General features: G+C 46.8%; 1 protein-coding gene across 3 annotated transcripts in view; it reads right to left on the bottom strand.

The window, feature by feature from the left end:
- The window catches only part of LOC135896857 (uncharacterized), a 102,837-nt gene that overhangs the window by 78,587 nt on the left and 861 nt on the right, over positions 1 to 23,389 (bottom strand). The gene's annotated exons all lie outside the window — the stretch shown is intronic.

Below are 23,389 nucleotides of genomic sequence, written 5' to 3' on the forward strand. Positions count from 1 at the left end.
GCATACGGCGTCATAACCTCTGCCCCGCTACATCCGTCTACAGGAGTCTGCACGGAGTGAAGGTAAAAAAAAATAGCCCTAATTTTCCCTCTGCAGGGAGGGTGCAGAACAATTTGCTTCTCAAGTGAAGTGTGACTTAACTCCCCCCATCCCTGACCAAACTGTTTTAACTGTTTAACTGTTAACTGTTTTGACTGTTTTAACTCACCAGTAATGTTCCAAGCGTTTAAACGCATATGTTGTTTGAAGGGGCTACCCTCTCGGAGTGGTCAGCTGAGATTTGTCATTCCTTGGTTGATATTTTTAAATATATTTTCTTTACAGCAAACATGTATATGACCAGGGTTCCACGCATTTTTGTTCTCCATGAACAAAAACTATCGTCATCAATGGCTTATACCCCCGTAAGTATTCATGCTCCCGTAAGTAGGCCAAAATACAATGGCTCATAGCCCCATAAGGCAGATGCTACAAGCACCAGCAATGTGAAACGAACAGTGTTTAAATTCCTTCGAATCGCGTATACAAGCTACAGAACAGCATGTCGAAAACTGTCATCATCAATGGCTCATACCTCCGTAAGCAAGCAAAAATGCAATGATTCATAGTCCCGTAAGGTTCATGTCTACTCATTTTGCGTGAATTAGCTGCAATGACGCTACCCCTGTTGTCGCTAATTTCAATGTGGATGGGTAGATACCAAAAAGGGACCGGTTTACGCGTTCTTTGTTGAAGACATATTCCTTGCGACGCCACACCAATCCGGCCCAACCTACCACCCATTTGCGTACGTGCATCGATTTGACATTATCAAAGAACGTGATTGTATTGTGAGCGAAATAATGACCATCGATTAAGACAATAAATTAGTGTGCGTACCTTTCGTCACGATGACCTCCCAACAAGACTATAAATGATTTCGTACCTTTGTTCAAATAATTTGTTACCTCCATGTAGTGTTTAGCTGGTTGACCACTTTGTCAGAGTGGAATGGCCCATGTTCTTCTAATTTTGCCCATTCGGTTACGCTTGTGCATTGGTGTGAAGGAGCGCAGAATGCGTACGGAATTCCTGGGTAGGAGAAGCAGCGTATAAAACATCTGGTTTACCACTTTTATAGTATGGTTGCCGTGTGTGGCATCCGTCTTGTGTTGTCCATATTAATGCATTAGAAAAATCTGATCCGTCACGGCAAGGCGTATCTTGGGGAGATACGGTCGCTGTGTCCGCGTAGCAGCAATGAAAACAGGATTTAGTGTTATCAGTTTGTTTGACGGTCCAAGCAGGTTACGACTGAAGCTGGTTTTACAATCTTCCATCATCATACTGAAGTCTGCTCATTAAGAAGGTCCCCCATTATGTTTCCTTCCATCAAGTCAAGTAACTTTAACTTCGACTCTGCACTTCCAGGTCTGATCACTGCGAATTCTTTTCCTAAAAACTATGCTTGCTTGAAATTCCCTACATGCGGATGTGATGTACTGCACCAATGCACATGTTTACCGCAGGAAATAATGCCAAACGGCGCTGCGGTTCATGCACCAATAAAGAATAGATGTTAAGTAATCTGTGAGATGTGCATAAATTTACATTGGTTAGAATCGATTTCCATGAGCCATCCGTTAAACCAATAAGTTACGGCGCCAAGTTAAAAGAGGACTCTAATATTATATTGGCCATTCTTTGATTTTTCTATGATAACTCAATCATCAATAAACAGGTAAACGCTGAATAATTATTACCTAATCACCCTGTGTTGTACCCCTTACAAAATACAAGCCTACCTTGCTTGCAAATGAAAATAGGATGCGTGCGAATTCAAAACACTTCGGAATTAGCACTTACCATCATTCGCCTTTCTTATCTGTATAGCCATGATCCCTTGTTTTCCAAACAAGAAATTGATAACAGATACATTAAATATTGAATAATAATAAGTTTAAATCAATCACTCATTTCTCTCTTAATCACTCATTCTCTAGCTTAATATATGAACTACCTACAATTCCCAACGCTGTGCCAAACTATGCCTGACATAACTGTCACACCAGAAGGCGTATATTCTGCCATAGACCGTCTGCCTATTAACGCGGCACCCGGCCCCGATGGACTATGTCTTAAATTGCTAAAAATAGCAAAGCTTGTAATATGCCCAATCTTAGCCGCAATTTTTCAGCAATCTATAGATACGGGCTGTGTCCCAAACGACTGGAAAATTGCGCGTGTCATACCCGTTTTCAAATCTGGTGATGCCTCTAACCCGTCAAATTACAGACCAATTTCGCTAACCAACATCAGCTGCAAATTACTAGAACACATAATCTCATCGGCCATCATGAGCTATCTGGCGAAGCATAACTTCTTTTTTGCGAATCAGCACGGCTTTCTCCATGGTCGATCATGCGAAACACAACTGTTCGAATTAATTACTGACCTTCATCGCGCTGCTCATGCTCACTCTAAAATAGACGCCGTATTTGTAGATTTCGCCAAAGCGTTCGACAAAGTTCCACACAAACGTCTAATTAAAAAACTTGACAATCTGAATATTAATTCGAAGGTTATTTTTTGGATTAACAATTTTTTGGCCAATCGCTACAAATCAGACTTTGTTAATGGTCCTTCATCAACCCTCTCCCACGTTAAATCTGGAGTACCACAAGGGTCTGTGCTTGGACCTATTTTATATTAATGACATAAGCAATAACGAGTTCTACGGTCAGATTGTTCGCAGATGATTGCGTGATATACAGGTAAATAATTGAACCTTCTGATTCACTTCAACTACAATCGGACTTAGACAAGATTAACAATCGGTGCACACAATGGCAAATGGAAATTAATACCTAGAAAACAAAAGTCGTGACATTTACCAAAAGACGGACCCAGAACCTTGCCATTACATTCTAAACGGCGTGACCGTAGAATCGGTACCGGTCATAATGTATTTAGGGATCCATTTAGCATCCGACCTTTAATGGAACATTCACATAGATACGGTCATTACCAAGGCTTCTAAAACACTTGGATTTCTCAGACGAAATCTGCGTTCAGGTAATGCAGACACTAAGTATTTAGCATACACCACATTAGTGCACTCGCAGTTGGATTACGCCTGTTTGATTTGGAACCCATACCAAGCATACTTAATAACAAAATTAGAGACTCTTCAAAATAAAGCCTCTCGATTCATATCGAAGAACTACTCGCGTACGGCAAGCGTCACTGAAATAAAGAAAGCTCTCAAGTTACCTCCTCTTGAAAGACGTAGAACGCTTTTCATACTGTCCTTTTTCCAGAAATTATATGACAGCCACTCTTCCTTTGCTATATCCCATCTCACGCCAGCGCATCGCATATTCCCACGCATTGACCACCAACTCGAAGTCGAACCCATCTTTGCTGGCACTTACCTCTTCTTTCATTCGCCGCTCGTACTAGCCATCCGTCAATGGAATCTTCTGCCTGGCACCATTGCATCTGTCTTTGATTACGAAGCGTTTGTAACCAGCCTGAAATGTCACCTTGACCTGTAACCTTCATTCTTCCCCTCTCCTCACTTCATACATGTGTGTGTAAATATAACGCTACTCTCTGTAACAATTGAATGTTTGTTGATTATTGTTGATATGTATCTTTATATTTTGTTTTTCTCTTCAACATGCTGTTAATGGTGAGCAACTTCTGTACACATAGTAGTACTGCGTTGCTTTGTACTTACTGTTGTTCCCCCCCTATGTAATGCCTGCTGGGCCTTTAGGGTAGTTGAATAAAAAAAACTCTGCAGTTAACTAGTGAATACTGCTTTTTCCCCATTTCATACGTAATACGGCGTTCATAGAAGGCATCTCTATCCTCCTTGGCCAGCTGAACTGGGAAACTACATCACATCGTTTAGAAATGGTGCAGGTTACGTCAGAAGTGCGGGCAAAGTGTAGTTCGTTTAGTTATTTATGGTTTTATGTGAGCGTTAAATTAATATTTTAGAGAGCCTTTGCTGAACAAGACGTGATACTGGCTTTCATTGTGGAGTAAATGGGGATCAAGCATGAATAACACGCGCCAAGGTTTAAGTGTGTGTTGATGTTACAGGCACTAAATTTGCTACTGCAACTGTTTGACAGAGTCACCTTCACTAGAACTTTTGCTGGATTCTGTAAGACTGCACAAAGTCTGTACGTATTTGAGGTTGTGAAGCTACATGTTTGTAATATTTCAGCTTTATATCAGGAGTAATTACAGAAGAACATGACCTTTGAAGGACAACTTGTAGCGTAGCGCCTCTAAAGTTTCTGGTAACATTAAATTATTTATTGTAATTATTACAGAATTCAAGAAGAAAGCATTTGGTCATATTTAGCCTACGAGGCACCCTTCTCAGCGTCATTCCTGCCTTCTCTCTTTCCTTGCTCTCTTCTTCCTAAGCTGCTTTACGAACTTATCCTATCAACAAATATATTGTTACACTGTCCTGCACAACGCTGAGGACGATGAGCGTGAACTTGCGGCTGAAGAAGACGCTTCAATGACTAGGCGGCTCTAGACTTGCCGTTTTCAGCTACCGTAAATTACTGCACATACTGTAACTAAATTTTCCGTCTTGCATCTTTCCACCACAACATATTTGGTGGAAGTACTGGACACTACTGTCCACGACGGAGCTCCAAAGCGGGCGTAGGCTGGCCACTAATAACACAAACATCCGTCCCTCAGGTACCTTCATTTTACGCAAAACTGACGGTTGCACCCACAAGAGGTGACGCTGTTAGAACGACCGGGACTGCAATTGATGTACTGACCTTCCCCACGGAAAGGAGTTTAGTGGATGTAATATAAGTGGTGCCCCTCTCACTGCTCTGCTTGATACAGCCGCGCACATTCCTAGGCTGAGCGATGTTACATTTCGCCTACGACGCGCGGTATAGCCGGCGCAGATGCAACGGCGCCGGGGCTTCGTTACAAGTGGCGGACATTTTGGCCCGTTCAGCGCCGCCGCAACGCCTCCCCGCCAAGCGCGACCAGGCATGTTTCAATGCCACGTGTCTTCAAGTGTGCGTGTGTGTGTGTCTGCATGTTGGTCACGCTTGTCAAAGCGCGGCAGCCGGGGAGAGGAGCTCCCCAAGTGTGAAGCGAGGAGGTCTGACCGGCTACGGCCCGGCGGATGCGTCATCTTCTTGTCTCAACGTGTCTCTCAGCGTGTCCGTGCCCCGCCGTCACATGGCCTCGTCACGAGGCGTTCCTTCTTGCCCTCGACTCCGAGAGTATAAAAGCAGCTGCCCCCGGACGCCAAGAGAGAGGCTCCGAATTTTTCCGTCGAGTAGCGTGCTCTCCCGTCTCTCCACTTCGGTCGACCTGACCGGCCGCTCCTTTGCGATGCTAGAATAAACAAGTTGTTCTGGTAGCAGTCGACTCATGCTTTGCCAGGACCTTCGGATGCTTCCAGTTGTGCCCCAGGCCACCAGGCCAATGCTACCCTTGGGGCTTGCGACCCAGATGCAACAACTGGTGCCAGCGGTCCCTTTGCAATAACTGTGCCAGCAGTGAGATCGCGACAACGGAGGCCAGCAGCGAAGATATGCGGTTGACTGTATGCTGAGCAGCACAACGACCATCCGGGAGCAGTGCAACGAGCCCTGTGTGATGACTGGTTGCCTGCATAGGAACGACTGCGCTGAATTCTTGGCTGCGAGGTTTGGTGAGTGCGGGACTTTCTTCTTCTGAGTTTTGCCAGGCTTTTGTTAGTGTCAGAAACAGAGCTGGTAATTGTGGTTGTCGTTGTTGCCGGGTTAGTTTGCGGCAAGACAATAGTAGGCAGTAGAGAAAGCAGCATTCAGAGCAGCCATGGATTTGAAGTCGTTGCGCAAACCGAAATTGCTGGAGCTTGCAAGAGAGTTGGTTCTGGATGTCTGAGAGAAACTCAGAAAACCGGAACTGCTAAGGGCTATTCTTGAGTTAGAAGCTGAGGATGACGAGCTGTCGGAATGCCTTGAGACGATTGAGGAGAGGGCAAAAAGACAGGAGCGCGAACTTAAAGAACGGAAAGAGCAAGAGCAACAAGAAAAAGGGCGCAACCGTCAACACGCTATGGAAATGAAGCGTCTCGAGGTAGAGATGAAACGCGCTCGTAATGGAAGTCAGGCACACGGTCCATGAGAACGAGTATTGTTCAAAATGACTGACCTGATGCGGCCGTTTAAGCTTGGAGAGGACATTGGTTTGTTCCTGGTTAGCTTTGAGCGAACGTGCGAGAAGCAGGGGTGCTCTCGGGAAACGTTGCCACAGCGCTTGCTCACTTTGTTACCCGGTGAGGCGGCCGACGTAGTCGCTCACTTGGAGAGAAAGTAGGCAGAGGATTTCGACAAAGTGAAATCGAGTCTGCTAAAAAAGTACAGGCTGTCAGCGGAGGCGTTCCGTCGGAAGTTTCGGGAAAAAGAGAAAGGCAAAAGTGAGTCATATACAGAGTTTGCCTACAGGCTTATGTAAACATGCAGGAGTGGCTAAAAGAAGAGAAAGCGTTTGGTGACCACGAGAAAGTTCTGCAGTGTTTCGGGCTGGAACAGTCTTATAGTCGGTTACCTGAGAACATGCGGTACTGGGTCTTGGATAGGCCAGACGTTAGTACGGTGGCTAAAGCCGCCGAGCTAGCCGAGGAGTTTGTGACGCGTCGGCCTCGCGGAGCTAAGGACGGTCAAAAGGATGAATTTGGCTCCAAGTTTGCGAGGCCGAAGTTCACACCCATGAGAGCAAGGGGGAACACACGTAGTTGCGGATGCGAGTGAAAGCAGTCCGACCGAACCTAAGGAGACGGCGGCAGCCGAAGCCGAACGCAGAAAGCGGTTCGAGACGAGGCAAGCGCGCGTGTGTTATACGTGCCAGATGCCGGGTCACTTTTCGGCGCAGTGTCCAGAAACAAAAACAAAAGTCTTGTTTTGGTCATTATGCAGCACTGACGAGAACATGAAGCTACTCGAGCCTTACATGTGAGACCTCCTCGTGAACGGGAAAGAGTGCCGAGTGCTTCGCGATTCCGCAGCTACGGTGGATGTACTTCACCCCTCTTACGTAGAACCCGATATGTTCACGGGCAAGTGCGCATGGATCAAGCAAGCCGTGGAAGCTCATAGCGTGTGTCTGTCCGTAGCAAAAGTGCTTATTGAAGAACCTTTCGGAGCGCTTGAGACGGAGGCCACAGTGTCATCTATGCTGCCCCCCCCCCCCCAGTACCCGTACCTATTTTTAAACAGATCCGATCACCTGTTGCGCGAGAAGGGGCTTTTGTTTGGTGAGGCTAGTGTTCAGGCGTTAACCAGATCGAAGGTTCGGAAGCTCGCTGCAAAGGCGGTAGTTGCGAGGCCTACGTTGTCCAACAATGAAAAGGGGTCAGAGGCGCAGCAAGCTGATTTTCAGAGCACGTCCGAACTGAACAAAATTAAGCCTGTAGCGTTGAAGGCACCAGATACTGGAGAGGAAACGCCCGACACGGGAAAGTTAGAAGAGCTATCTGCAGATTTGCTCATCGCGCCTACGTGAGACGGACTTAATAGGTTGCTAAAAGTCAGCCGGTCGGCTTTGATAGCCGAGCAAAAAAAAAGTATGGCAGCCTAGAAAACATTCGCTGCAATGTCAAGGAAGGTATCGCCAAGAAGAATGCTCGTTTTGTGGAAAGAGGTGGGGTCCTGTACCTGAAGTATCTAGACCACAGGGGAGTGGAGTTCGATCAGCTGATCGTGCCTCAGTGCTACCGTCAGGATCTGTTGCGCTTGTCGCATGGGAGTTCGTGGTCCGGACACCTAGGAGTTAAGAAAACTAAGGACCATCTTTGGAAGAGTACTATTGGCCAGGGTGTTTTCGTGATGCAGACCACTTTGTGAGTACATGTGACACCTGTCAGCGGGTGGGCAAACCAGGAGACAAATCGAGGGCGCCGTTGATGTTGGCACCTATCATTACGGAGCCTTTTAGACGGCTCGTTATTCATACAGTGGGACCTCTGCCGGTAACAACCATGGGGTACAGACACATTTTGACTGTGATCTGCCCAGCGACAAAGTTCCCTGAAGCAGTGCCGCTTAAAGAACTCAGCTCAGTTGAGATAGTCAATGCAGTACTGTCCATATTTGCGCGGGTTAGTTTTCCTGCGGAGATCCAATCTGATCAGGGCACAGTGTTCACTAGCGCTCTGACGACAACTTTTCTCGAAAAGTGTGGGGTAAAGCTGTTACACAGCTCAGTGTACCACCCCCAGTCGAATTCCGTTGAGAAGCTCCACTCCGTCATGAAGCGCGTGTTGAATCATTGTGTTTTGAACATCAAACTGACTGGGAGCTGTGTCTGCCTGGGGTGATGTTTGCATTAAGGACCGCGCCGCATGCGGCTACGGGGTTTTCGCCAGCTGAGCTGGTGTACGGTCGCTCGCTGCGGTCTCCGCTTCGCATGCTTCGAGAATCGTGGGAAGGCAGGGGCGACGACCCAGTCGTGGTGGAACACGTGCTTAGGCTCCTCGAACGCTTAAGAAGGGCACAGGAGTTGTCAGGTGAAGCATTGGCAAAGGCCCAGCAGAGCGCCAAGGTTTATCATGATCGGACAGCCAAGGCCCGTCGTTTTGAGGTGGGCGATGAGGTCATGATATTGCGCACATCGCTAAAAAACAAACTCGACGTGCAGTGGGAGGGCCCAGCACGGATTGTTCAAAAACTCTCGGACGTCAACTACGTGGTGAGTCTGCCAGGAAAACGGAAAGCACAGCAAGTTTACCACTGTAATCTGCTCAAACCCTATAAGCAACGGGAAGCAGTGGTGTGTATGATGGTAAACGCTCCCGAAGAGCTTCCGGTCGAGCTTCCGGGACTAGGCTCAGTGACGAACAGGGAAGACACCGATCAAGTCATTAGTGACTTAATCAGTAAAGCACCGCTGTCGCCTGAGCAGAAAACCGAACTACGCCAGCTCTTACAAGAGTTTCAAGGTCAGTTCTCTGAGATGCCTGGTAGGACTTCTGTCCTTACCCATGATATAGAACTTACCTCCCCAGAGCCAGTACGATCCAAGGCGTACCGGGTGTCACCCCGCCAGCACGATATTATGGAGGCTGAGGTAAAGAAGATGCTACAGCTCGGTGTTATTGAGGCGGGTGAGAGTGATTATACCGCCCCTTTGATTTTAGTTCAGGTACCGGGCAAGGAACCTCGTCCTTGCGTCGACTACCGCAGGCTTAATTCCATCACTAACGATCAAATTTATCCGATCCCTAACAACGAGGAGCGCCTTGAGAAAGTTAGTAGCGCTCAGTTTATTTCCACCCTAGATCTTGTCAGGGGTTATTGGCAGGTTCCACTCACAGAAGAGGCTAGTAGGTATGCGGCGTTCATTTCACCAATGGGAACATTCCGTCCTAAAGTGTTGAGTTTTGGTTTGAAGAACGCGCCATACTGTTTTTCAAGCCTCATGGATAAAGTGTTGCGGGGACAGCAAGAATTCGCTTTACCGTATTTAGACGACGTAGCGATAATCTCCGCATCCTGGTCTGACCATATGGCACACTTGCGGGCAGTGCTAACCCGCCTGCGCGAAGCGGGCTTCACAGTCAAGGCTCCAAAGTGCCAATTAGCACAGGCCGAGGTTGTCTACCTCAGTCACGTGATTGGTCGGGGTCGTCGCCGCCCCTCTGAAATAAAGGTGGCCGCTGTGCGAGACTTCCAGCAACCGCGCACGAAGACCGATATTCGGTCATTATTAGGTGTGGCCGGCTACAATCAGAGGTGCATCCCCCGGTACTCTGATATCGCGGCTCCCCTGACGGATGCTCTAAGAAAAACAGAGCCCCAAACAGTCGTCTGGGACGAGACGAAGGAAAGAGCTTTTAGTGCCCTAGAGAGCGCCCTAACAAGCCAGCCTGTGCTACGATCGCCAGACTACACAAAAGGGTTCGTTGTTCAGTGCGATGCTATTGAGCGAGGCATGGGCGTTGTACTGTGGCAATGGGAGAATGGAGAAGTGGAACATCCCGTCCTGTATGCTAGTCGTAAGCTGACCAGTCATGAGCAGGCGTACAGCGCCACCGAGAAAGAGTGTGCGTGTCTCATTTGGGCCATTCAGAAATTGTCATGCTACCTAGCCGGCTCGAGGTTTATCATTGAGACGGATCACTGCCCTCTCCAATGGCTGCAGACCATCTCTCCCAAAAATGGCCGCCTCCTGCGCTGGAGCCTCGCTTTGCAAGAATATTCCTTTGAGGTGCGTTACAAAAAGGGGAGCCTCAACGGTAATGCCGATGGCTTGAGTCGAAGCCCCTAACGTAGGAATCAGCCTCAGAGTTGTTTGTTACTGTTTTTTTCTTCCTGAGGCAGGATTTTTAACAGATTGCCTTTGTTTAGTGTTTCAAAGTGATGACGTGTTTCCTAGTGCAATTTTCCAATTCGTGGACGCCTTCTGAGTGCTGCTAGACTGCAAGGAATCAGGCAGTAGTGTAAAAGGGGAAAGAGCCTGGCATGGCCTAGTGAGGGTTGCGTCGTGCTTGCTGACTGAGCGGTTGAGTTTCGGCGTAGTTCTAACGCTAGCTGGGAACGAGAGAAAAAATTACCGACGATTACGTTACTTCCTAATGCGAAATTTGAGCGCAGCAAATAAGCTGTTTCACCTTTTCGATAGATTGAGGCAAAGAAATCGAGCAACACATGTATGCGCTATCACAGATTTTTTTTTTATTTTTCACACGTATTCCTTTAACAAAGACTCCACTAACAGTTCTTGACAGTCATGAAGGAAGCTTTGTGGTCGGAGAAATAGACTGATATATGTTCGACTTGGTACACCAATGCTTGATTCTCAAAGACGAGATCTATACAAGTGCCTCGCGAGGTTGTCACAGCCGTGGGACGCGTTACGAGCGAGAGGAACGGGATGTTCTCCCGCATAAGTGTTAGGAAATTGCTGTTTGTCTTTATGTCAACATTAAAGTCCCCCACTACTAACATCGGTGTGGATCGATGGACGGTTAATGCGAGTTGCAGGAAGTGCACGACGTCTTTCGTGAGTGCGGTAGCGGACTCACGAAAGCGGTATCAGTCGGTCGCTCCTAGCGCTGGGGGGATGAAAGGGGGCGGAGCTGGTTACGACGACGACGCCGACGACGACGCGAAACCCAGGAACGGACGCCAAAGAGCCATTTGTGTAGCCAGCCCTCCTCCACAGTCTCTCCTCCTCCCTTCCATCATCCTCCCTCGCCCGGAGAGCCGACAGCGCGCATGCGCGGCGGCGGAGCAGCAGATTCGTCGGCGAGCTGGTTACGAGGCCGACGACAACGCCGACGACGACGACGACGCGAAACCCAGGAACGGACGCCAAAGAGCTGCGCTCTAAAATGGAAACTTTCCCGAAGTCACTTTGCAGTGTCCTGTGTGAACCTGAACGTGAGAACGAGGCTTTCTCTGTGCGCTGCGCTCAAGAAACGCCGAGGGACAACCGACTTCGGTTATAAGCATCATCGAGCGACATCCCTCCGGACAGGGGATGCAATCCCCTGACCATCGGGATCTCCTTCGCCCGGCGGGGCGGTCTGTTACGTTTCGCCTACGACGCTCTGCCAACATCGCCGCCTGAATATCGGACGCCGCTTTAGCGAGATCGTCAAGCGAAGAGAAGGTGCGGCCCCTTAGATAAGCCTGGAAGCGTGGGTGAGCTTGCCGGATTGCCCGGGTGACTCTTTCCGTTTCGGCTGCTAAAGGATCTCCGCGCTCGTAAAGCTCCTGAAAGGACCGTATGTATTCTAGGAGGCTTTCCTCCTCCGCCTGACTACGGGCGCGAAGCTCGTCTTTCATGCGGACAACGTAGTCGGGGGGGAGGAATTCTGCTCGCAGTAGCTGCTCAAAGTGCGCCCAACTTTGGAATGACTGGCCACGACGCCAGCGGGCGGCGGACCCAGTCAGGGCGACGGGCAAAACGCGCTGAAGACGAACGTTATCCGTAATGGCTTGCGCATTGCGGTAATCTTCCATTTCCTGAAGGAAGTCCGCCACCGATTTCGTATCTGTGTGCCCTTCATATGTAGGCACAGCGAGCTGCAAATGGAAACTGGCTTCTGGAGTTATGTTTGTCTGATGCTCGAGCAGCGCGGTCAGCTGGGCAATAATGTTGCACATATTTTGTGCGGGCGCACCCTGGTCCTTCTTATCGGGCATTGTAGTAATGGGTTTGCGAGGATGATTTTCAACCGCGCTCTTCTTGACTTTACCCGAACGTAGGTGCATTAAAACGCCGGCGGTGCATCTTTGGTGTTCAAATTGGGCGGGCAAAGCGGTCCGACGGAATGGTCAAGCGGTTCTGCGGAAGCAGGATTGCGCGGAATAGCGGGGCGCAAGGAAAGCGGGAGGTCGAATAAGCGTTCAGTGAGCTTACGCCGGTCAGAGGGGTTGGGTACTGATGCAGGAGCTGTGGGACCCGATGTAGGAGCGAAACAAGTTGGCCTAGGGGGGAGTTCCAGCTGCCTCGAGATGGGGGCGGTTCCCTCGTTCCCGTGCTCATGGTCCCTGCGGTGCGGAAGCGTACTCCAGAACAAACAGAAAAACAACGAGAAAGAAGAAAACCACGTTGGGCGCCAGATGAAGGCCCCTCAGCCTTCGCTCAGGGGGTCCGCGAGCCGCGACCAGCACGACAGAGGACCAAAGGTGCAAGGAACAAAAACCGCTTTAATTTATGATAGAATGTAACACTCAAAATTACCGCAGCCTCACGGCCAATAGCAGAAAACAACAAGGCAAGGAAGCAGGCAGCAAAGAAGCAAAGCAGCAAAAGGCAGCAAAAGCAAAGAGGCAAGCAGCAAAACAGCGAGGCAACCAAATATACAAGCGAAAGGGAGCGACGAAAGAACGGCCGCTACCAACCATCAACCAACACAATCTTTCGGGCGATAACAGAATGCATAAAGCGCATAAAGCAAGCAAGCACCGAACCAGGCGCGCGGATAGTCCCAAAAGCGAACAACAAGAACAACAACACTCTTTCATGCAGACACAATGCAAAGACGCTTTTCCTCCTGCTCTGCAGCGCGCTCGGTAAAAGAAACCTAGACCGGCCACGCCCCACCAGCGCCTCCCCAAGCCCGCGCCCCGCAAAAAGCCCCGAGTGCCGTCTCCGCTGCCTTCTTATCGGGAAGCCGCCTTCCCGGCAGTCCCCGCGCGAGTTCTTACGCTACCGCGATCGATGCGCATGCTCCATGCGACGAGTGCCGTTGTGGCGCGCGATTCAAAGGCTTGCCCCGTGCGCGCTGCAGAGAGGGCCAAGGGCCCGACAGTACTCTTAGGATTAACGCAAACAGGGGAGCCAGTATCGACGTCCATCATCACTCCGATGCCCTCCCACGCGAATGGTTTTTTGATAGGTATTCTGTGGGCGCGCTTGGTTGCCAATGACCAGATTTGTGATGCTCTGCTACCACTAACTTTGGTTTCCGCCGCTTGCGCCGTTACTGCAAGCATTCTGCTTGTTTTTTTTTTCGTTTACTGCACAGATTCTGGCCAAGTGCCGCTAGCAGTGCGCATTTGAAGCATCTACTCTTGATTAGTCGACACGCCTCTCTCGTATGGCCATGTTTCCAACAACATTTGTATGCTGCACGCTTGGCGACTTCGCCCGCGACTGATGTTGATAAGTCAACTGAAGCAGCCTCACCTGTACCGCGTTACCCGCCGTGGTTGCTCAGTGGCTATGGTGTTAGGCTGCTGAGCACGAGGTCGCGGGATCGAATCCCGGCCACGGCGGCCGCATTTCGATGGGGGCGAGATGCGAAAACACCCGTGTACTTAGATTTAGGTGCACGTTAAAGAACCCCAGGTGGTCAAAATTTCCGGAGTCCCCCACTACGGCGTGCCTCATAATCAGAAAGTGGTTTTGGCACGTAAAACCCCATATATTATTATTATGTACCGCGTTCGCGGCGATTCCTTCCGAGTTGAGCTCAGCACTCTCCGCGGCAAGGCAAAGAGCCTTGGCTTCTTGCAGATTAACATCTTTCTTTGCTAGCAGCTGCTTCGGCACATTCCTGGGCCTGATACCGCGCACAACATGGTTACTAGTTATTCTCTTCAGTATCGTTGAAAATTTATAGTTCTGTGCCATCTGCCGCATAGCTACAATCAATGCAAGTACCGTTTCTCCTTCTTGCTGGAAGCGATGAATGAACATGAAGCTTTCAGAAATTTTATTTGGTGCGGGGTCGTACTAGCTGTTAAAAGCCTGCACAACTTCTCCGTCGGTCAGGGCGTTAGGCGCCTGGGGTGCGAGTTCGCTGGTCAAAATTTATAATGTCTTTGTTTCAAATGCAGCTGCCAAAAGGGCGCCTTTTCTACATCATCCTTTATATCGTTCCCGTCAAGATAAGCCTCAATCTTGACTAAGTACGCCTGTCAATTTTCGTCTTTGAATTCCGGTAGCCAGTGGGCCATAGCCGTGGTAAACGTTCGAGTTGTACCGCGGAGTCCTGTGTGGACATTTCCTGGCCTCCAGCAGCAGAATCCTCGCCGCCACTGTTACGCTCTACCGGCCCAAGCTGGTAGCTACGAGATAAACCTGAGACCGATATCGCAGGCAACAAATGAACGGCTGTATTTCTAGCTCGGAAATATATGTAAAAGAAGTGCGAGAAGAAGGAAAAGTGAGAGACAAAGGACGCATGCGTCGAGAGCGTCCTTCAACCCAGACTTGTTATCTGTAATAAACACTAATATACATCAGAATTAGGAAAGGGGGTCTTCCCTTGAGAGGGAATGCAAGTACATTACTTCGCTTCAGCAAGCGATGGGACGTTACTCCGCAATCGCAGAGGCAACAATCAGAAGCATTCTTCTTTCTGAAATTTTTTTTTTCGGTTGCCTATAAGTTCTGCTATTGATGCAATCGGTATTTCACCGCCATGGCATGTTGAGGGCGTGCAATAAAACAGCAAAATACTACAGAGAAGCTCTGGCAAAAGGCAACAACCGATTACAATTTTCTAAATGTAATTTTCAAAATTTCAGAACGAGACAGCACCGTACCGTCTTTTGCAGCTTTATCTTTGCTCTTTATTTGTAACAGTACACAACCAACGAGAAAAATACTGAAATTATAAACAAATAACATCAAACAATTGAACAGGTCTTTAATTACAGAAATAAGGGAGTTCCAGCCAATTTCCTTATCGGAAGCGCTGCTGCATGCAGGAGGCTTTTGTTCCACGGTGCAGTAAAGCTTGCTCGCAAAAAATGTAACCTTTGGGCAAGGTTCTCTTACATGCTTGCTGGCAGCGCAAAGTCGGATGCGCTGATTACGCAAGTGCGTTTCCCGCCTCCACGGGTAGCGCTCGCTTTGGATTTCCCACATGACCCGCGAAATAGAGTGCAGGTGCCTGCAAACGCTGGGAAATTGAGTAGTTCTTTTTTTTTTCTTTTTATCGAATGTGTGATGTGTGATTGGTGGTGTCTAAAAGCTGTAATAAAAAAATGCGCACTATGCGTCAGACTACATTTTTTTTTTATTTTCGCGAACCGTAGCGGAAGCTTGGAAATATGGCGCACCACATGTTAATCTGCAGCATTGCTCTTGTTGAAAAAAAAAAAGCGGCGCTGCAAATAACCACTTGCACTGGTTGGACGAACATCGCCCCGATATTCGTTTTTTACAGAAAGTATGTCACGCATATCAGCTTACGTTCTCTAAAGCTTTCCTCTATCGCAACGTTCTTTCTCGTCAACAGAACAGCATACTCAGTGCTTGTCATTTGCAGTCTGCGTGTGCCACATGATGTAATACTGGTATTATAGCCAACAAGGCAGCTTTTGCTTCATCTACCTTATCAGATAGCTCCGACGTTGCACTTTGGAAGAACGCTGTGTGGTTGCGCACTTTAGGAACAAACGAAGCCAGGCGTCGATAGAGTAACCGCTACCACTAGCAGTCATGACACTTTTGGCCGAGTACCTCGTTTTCGGAATATTAATGGCCCTGAACCTTTGTGTGGGTGCGTGGATTGCCCTGCGTGGCAAGGCAAGTAGGGTGCAGACAACGGCAGAAGTATTCCTCGGAAGCCGCTCCTTACGCGTTCTTCCACTCGCTGCATCTGTTGCGGCAAGCCTTATATCGTCCACATCTTTAGTCGCCTTGACGGGACATTTTTATGCCTATGGCTTTCACTTCATATGGTCTCGTCTGCTCACAATACCTGCTGCACCTGTGGCCTCTCACGTGTTCCTGCCAGTGTTTTATGTAATACGCGTAACCTCTGTTTTTCAGGTAAGCCAACTCACAACGTTTCTCATAACTGTTGTGTTGGATGCTCGTATCTGATGCCTTGGTTAGGCAGTTGTCATATGAGGTAGCAATACCGTTTCTGCAGATTTGAAGCTTACACTCACGTTGCTCATTATTCATCAGTGTAATATATTGCTACTCACAGTGGAGCTTTGCTAATTACAAAATGAAGTGGACATTTTCTGAGGAGAACATGAATCGCTCTCTTTAGTGAATTCTGTGGAGTCTTACGCCCCATAGTGCCGCTTCAAGCTATCCCGGCTAATTCTGCTATATTATACTAACGTGGCTGAATCATTAGTTAGTGAATTAGTGTGTCCTTGCTGAAAAAAAATTGCTTCAATTAGAGGACTTACACTGTGCAAGTGGCTTTATATATGGTCTTATAATCTTGTAGAATATATCTTTCGATCGTTTTTTAAACAACCGAAATAAATTGCATATTCATTCCTCGTTATTTCTTTAGGAATGATTAGAAATAAATAGCAAACATTTAGGCACATACGGGACGTAGGTGATTGAATCGAGTCGGAGGTGGCGCGCATGTGACAAGGTAGACAGTGGAGAACCGTGTACATTACTTGTCGTTATCGCGTTCGATCCACGGTGAATCCGTGCGCCAGCTAAATAGCAATGCAATACACTGAACGCCCGTGCTTGAAAGTAAAGCGCAGAAATGCAATATCTTCCACAGCAGAATTATACCAGCTGTTTCAGCGAACGTCTTCAAAATTTTTTAAAGGTTGCCTGTGGCAGATAGTACAATTCTAGTTCAGAAGCTCGTCTAACAGAACAGGCGGACATTATACTTGCACAATAAATTGCAATGTGTAACCAACTAATCAACAAAAACTCACTCATTTGAAACTTCACCTAATTACCGTGTGGCCCATAAAATTTGCCAATTCTAGCCGTGGCGTTCACAAGGCTGGTCCTCTTGGGAACAATACCTACGATGACACATGTCTCGAGATATTTATTCACGTACTTTTCGGAGAAATGCGTTGGTGGTAGAGTCAGTTTTGTGATTTATTGCTAAAAAGAAATTTTGTTGATAAATTAAATGGAATGCCAGAGCGTTCCTCGGCTGGGCGAGAACTAATGCTAGGAGACTGGTTGTCATCCTGAGAACTCGTTCCAAGTGGACCCGCCTTGTGAATTGCATGGCTAGAATTTATAAGTTGCAGTATAATCCATAAGGCACTTAGTTGAAAACCTAAATAGTGAGTTTTGTAAATTAGTCAATTATGGATTTCAGACATTTTTGTGCAAGTTGTGCGCGCCTCTTCGAGTCGACCAGCTCCTGAACTAGAATTGCGCTATCTGCCATAGGCAACTGTTAAAGAAATGTTAAAGTGTTCACTGAAACACGCTGTATTTATTATATATACTTTCTATATGTAAATGTTGATTAAAATATTCCTATGTATTCATAATAAGTAATGCATAAGTATGTAATCATATATATATATGTATGAAATATGTCACTCACAGCCGCTGAGGTCACCTGGCGTATCCACTTCATTTCTGAAGACAACATGAGTTAAGAGAAAACGCTTCTTTTTGGGAATTGAAGCACCAAGGTAACTGGAAGATCAATATATTTCGTATGGAATTTTCAAAACTAATAAGTCGTAAGTGGTGGAGTCCTGAAATTTCTTTCTAAGAGGATACGCCTTGTGAACTCAAGAGCTACAATTGGCAGAATAAGCTTTGTGCAGCAAAATATTTATTAAATATATTTTCCCTGAAGACGTGAAATATTCAGTTGGTCATTTTGATTTCTTTTTGAAGTAAAAGCCGCCTCTACGACTAGTTTAGCCCGAGGGTTACAATGTTGCTCTAACGCAAACTAAAGAAGAAAAAATAATGGTGCAGCTAAGAAAACCACCCTTTAAAGTCATGCTTGATAATGTGAATCATGTGATAATGTGAAAAAAGAAACTATGAGAAGAATTACCTAAAGGGACTGACAATCGATAATTATGTGTCCTCTGTTTTATGGAGCAACAACAAGGTTCTCCTAAGAAGTGTTTATTCGGTAATTTCAATATTCGTAATGTTCCAAGACCAGCGTAGATTAATTAAAGGTCATATAGATGTCATCTTGTTTGTTGTTATGCTTGTGCTGGATGGAGACGCCAAAATTTAGTTTTCGCTGCGTCTTATGACGAAATAAAGATATAAAGCCTTGTTTATAGAGACACAGTGCTTTTAGCCGTCAAGACGAGACACGATATATCATTCAGCGCGTTCTCTCAATTCATGCTGCGAAAGGTTGTTTGTGTCCTAAAAAGCGGAATTCACTGCAGGAATTCAGATTATTATGATTTACATAAACATTTCCTTCGAGTCCTGCTAATGGTGATAAATTAAAAACACGAGCAATGGCTTTGTTTCTACATTTATTTACGGCAGGTAGTACTTGCAAAACTCGCACTTTTTTATGCCCATTCAAGAGATACACAGTTATTCGTTGTTCATTTTCATCAATTTTCCTAAATCTATTGCTTAGAATACGTGTACAATATTGCAAATATTGTTGCCAACTTTTGCTCTGTCTAAGCAATTTCATTAAACAACTGAACTTCACATGTGCTGTTTTTATTAACTTCTCTATGATTTTGTTATTTTTCAGTATATTCGTATGCGGTTTCATTCAGCTATTTCTCTTAGCGCCTGCTTAATATACATTCTTGTCACGGTAAGTAATACCGCGTCCTTATTCAGAATCCTTGTTATAACGGTGTTGGTTCTTATCGTCTCCTAAGTTAAGTTACCCTGCCGGACTTGGATAGCATTTGCTACGCTCGAGATGCTCTATCCGTGTTATGAATGGCACATGTCGCTATATTAAAGATGTAAATTCACTGCCTCGCAGAAAGGGAAATATGTGTGGCATTTCCTTGCGCGCGATCTGAGGGGTTTCTTTTGAAAGTGAAATGGTTCGGCACTGCTACTGGCAACCTCACTTAGCCTCATCCAATCCAGAAGCGCCTCACTTGCAGAAGACACATTCCAAGGGAAATTAGCGTGCTCTCACGGGTGTTGCGCAAAGCTTGAATGAACCTTTCACAAAGGCACAGCTTAATATGGCATATTGTTCAATGACATGTTAAATTGCCCGTAATATTTTAAACGCCATCAGTTAGTTAAATACTTGTTTCTGGGCATAAGCGGATTTGCAAATGCAGTAGAGGGTGCACAAAAACAGCCGAAGTGATACTCAACAGCTTTTTCTTTACGTGGTTCTCTTGTCGAGGCTTTGAGGAAAGCCGGCGCAATAAAATGTATGGTGGTGAGACAATACGAGTGCAAGAGTCTTTCATAATAATTCCTATTCCATCATTCAATATTCCAAGTTGTTGAAAATACCTTTCGTGCAAGTGTATAATGGATAAAAACACTTGTTGCAGTTTCTAGTGAGGCGGAGCGAAGGGCTTAAGGACTGTTCCCAATGATTTTGCCTTAGAACAGCTGCAGTTTTTGTTCGGGGACAGACCTTCCTTAGTGACTGCGCTCTTCTGATAACGTCTGCGCAAATATTTACAGTCTTTCATTAGAAACGGCAAACTTTAAGCAACCTACAACTCATTTCGTTTCACATAACTATTTTGGCCAGCTTGAACTTGTTTTCATCTGTTTAAAACAATGTACGATGCTCTAGTATGACACTTATATCCTTCTGCAAAAAAAAACACTATGCGTGCATGTGTTGACGAGCTGTTCTCTTCCTTCGTTTATTTAATATATCTGCATGGTGCCCCAGATAAATGAAAACACTTGTTCATTATTTAGAGCCTTTTACTTCTCAGAACGTCTCATTATGAATGAGAATACATGCAAGTACTAATATACAGGATTTTCAAATGCAAATTAACTGTAAAAAAAGCTCGTTACACTAGCTGATCAATGTTTTCTTACACCCATTACAGTCATGAAAAGCATATTGTTATATTATTTATGCAATTTATTTATATTTTTAGACCTAAATACCCATACTTAAAGAGTGAGTGAGAAAACTTTATTTCGAATCAGACGGATTCGCGTCCGGCGAGTTAGTGTGCTGGGGCACCCACCGAGATTACGGCCAATAGTTCTTGCCTCTCGGCGGCTTCCTTGGCCCACTGGACTGACCAGAGTTGGTCTTCCATGTTCGAGCTGAGCAGCGCGGCCTGCCATCACGCGCGGAGGCTGTCGATGGAGGCTTCGCTCAAGTTGTCCTGTATTAGTTGCTGGCATTCCCATAGCATCTGTTCTAGCGGGGCACTGGTGCCACACACTTTGCATCTATGTGTTGTGTATATGTCTGAATAAATAGCTTGCATTAGTATCAGGCTCTTCTATGATTTGGTTTGTAAGTGTGGCCACTGGACAACTTGCGTTCAAGGGAGCTGTGGATGGGGTGGTGCATAATTGCATATTTGCATCTTGAAATGGTTGGTGATGTCGTTGAACCTGGCTATTCTGTCTTCCGATTGCCACATTTCGGAGGTTGCCTGTCGAGGGGTCTACGTTCGACGCAGCTCGGAAAGTCAGTCCTCGAGCTTCGTTGTGTGCCGCCGCGTTAGGGTTGTCGTCTCCCGTTGAGTAGGGGTTTTGGGTTGGTATACATAGGACTTGGACGCATCTGTCTTCACTTGTTGGTTTGCCTTTTCTGAGTATGTTTAGCGCCTCAGCTGAGATCCGGCCGTTCGGGAAGTCGCGTATTGCAATCTGCAAATCGCTGATTATATGGTATGCATTGGTTTTGCTATGTCTAACGCTATAGCCGCTATCACACTACGCGTGTCGTGTTTATAGTCAAGCTTGTGCAGCATTGTCTGTTGTGGTTAAGTACTGCTGCGACAAAGCTGCGTTTGTGTTTGTAACATGCAGCTTCTACAAAGACCGCGTCCTTGTTCCTTCCGCAGTTATTCGCCATGTCCTTTGCCCTGCTTTTTCTCCTGCCCTCCTGGTACACAGGATGCATATTCTTGGGTAAGGAGGTACCATGAGTTTGGCCCTTATTTCCTTGGGTGTGTCCCGTTTGTCTCCGCGTTGTATGCGGTAGCGGATCCCTAACTTATCTAGAATGTGTCGGCCCACTGTCGTCTTACAGAGGCGTTCGTGTGGCGCTATGCGTAGCGCTTCAATTTGCTCCTCTAGCGTGTTGTGCAGTCCCAGCTCAGAGTTTCGTCGTGCTCGTGCTTAGCATGAGTCCAATTGCTTGTTTATATATCCTGCTAATCAGGCCGTCTAGCTTCTTCTTTTCTGCAAAGCCCGCTCTGTGCTATGCCGCCACATACGTGATCTGACAGGATGAACGCCTGGATGATTGCCATGACGCTTGCTTCTTTTATTCCCTCGTGCGTTGCCTCAGCTGATTCATTGCGCTTTACCACCTGGCACACTACACACAAAGGAAGCAATGGAAATTCAAGGTCAAATGCCTGCTAGCTGTATAGTCATGCTTCGGGTGACGTCAGCAATGTTCGTAGAACTAGACTTAAGCCTAGAAAAAGCTACACATTTTTCAAAACAAGCAACCCACGCTATCTTCAATACAGATACAGGATAATTTGCCTTGCGGTGGCATGACACTAATTGTCATCATGGCATTACTCACTCTCAATTACTGCCGTAGGAAGCAGGTGTTTTCTAGCTTGCGCCAAACCGATGGCCCAATCTCTTTCTGCATGCGGCCCCAGAAATGCATGATAATTGGCGACACACATACGTGGTATTCTGGCTGGCGCTGGAATATCGATAATTCTGGCAGAGAATAATGAAATATACTTTGTAAAAACTCTGATTTGAAGAGGCCTACGTGGCCTTCCCCCAGTAGCTCATAGATATTTTACGTTCGGTACATTGGTCTGGGGCGACTATCAAACACCGTGATATTGCCAGAAATGCCGTGCTCGATGGTAGCTCGGAGAGTTGCGCACACATTTTACACGTGCATGTTAGTATTTCGAAAATACTAGAATAGGCCTAAGAGCTCGCTCGTGACCAATGAAATTATATAAAAGCTTAGCAGTGGCCCCATCAAAACTTCGAGATTGATTTGGGTCCTCAACACCGGATTTCGTGTTTGCATACGCACCGGTTGTTTCATATCTTTTACAACTGCCACAACGCAGCTTGCGCAATTGCCTGCGCATCTCTTGCGGTATCTTTCCTTGCCCATTGGTCTTCTTCCCAAATGCAGTATCTTTGTTAGTGTTCGCCGAGCCGGCGTGGTGCCGCAGTTATTGGTGCAAAATAGTTTTGACATAGTTTGAAAGCCGATGAAAATATATTTCCCACAAGGGGTCCAAATAACGGGCATTTCTAGTTATGCGAAAATTTGTTTATGTATAACAAATATTAGTTGCTTCAGCGCTCGTGTTGGTATTCCGCCCCTGTTAGTACTGCTCGTAATAACTGATTAGCGAATATTGTAGATGGAGGGAGTTTGTTTTTTGTGGCTTTTCTTGATAACACTACAGAAAAATCGAACAAATCAATAATACTACAACCACAACGCTGGACTTCATACCGCCAGGATAGAGACTACGGTATTCGTGCTATTTTTTAGCATGTTCCAAATCTCGCTTTTCCATCGCTCCGCATTTCTTTTTTTTTTTCGCTGAATATTGCCAGTACATTCTGAGTAGAATTGTTTGTATTTTTTAAAGTGTATTTTTTCAGATGTAGCTTATCATTTGTGCATGATCTTTTATGCGAAGCATATTACTAGAGCTCAACCCAGCTCCTCCGGCGCGGCGGTGTCGCCTTCAATACCACGTGACACCGTGACGTCACGACAGAGGAGAAACGGGGCTCCAACTCGCGCCGTCGCTCTCGGCGTCGCGGTGGTATATAAGCAGCTGCGCTTGCCTCTGCTAGACACTCACGAGGTGAGATGCCTCCTGGAGACAGAGCTGCTCGTTGGAATGAGAAGCGAAGGTTGCGGCGTGCTACAGAGACTGTTTCTAGGTGACTTTGCTACGGCGCAGCGACTACGCGCCCCGCATCGGACGCGGTGAGCGTCGAGCAACGCAGCGTTCAGCGCGACAACGAAATGTGCGCCTGAGCAAGCGCCGCAGGCCTGAGCCGACGCCGACGACACCGGCTTTTCTGC

The sequence above is a fragment of the Dermacentor albipictus genome, chromosome 5, assembly GCF_038994185.2.
Source record: "Dermacentor albipictus isolate Rhodes 1998 colony chromosome 5, USDA_Dalb.pri_finalv2, whole genome shotgun sequence".
NCBI classification, from domain to species: domain Eukaryota; kingdom Metazoa; phylum Arthropoda; class Arachnida; order Ixodida; family Ixodidae; genus Dermacentor; species Dermacentor albipictus.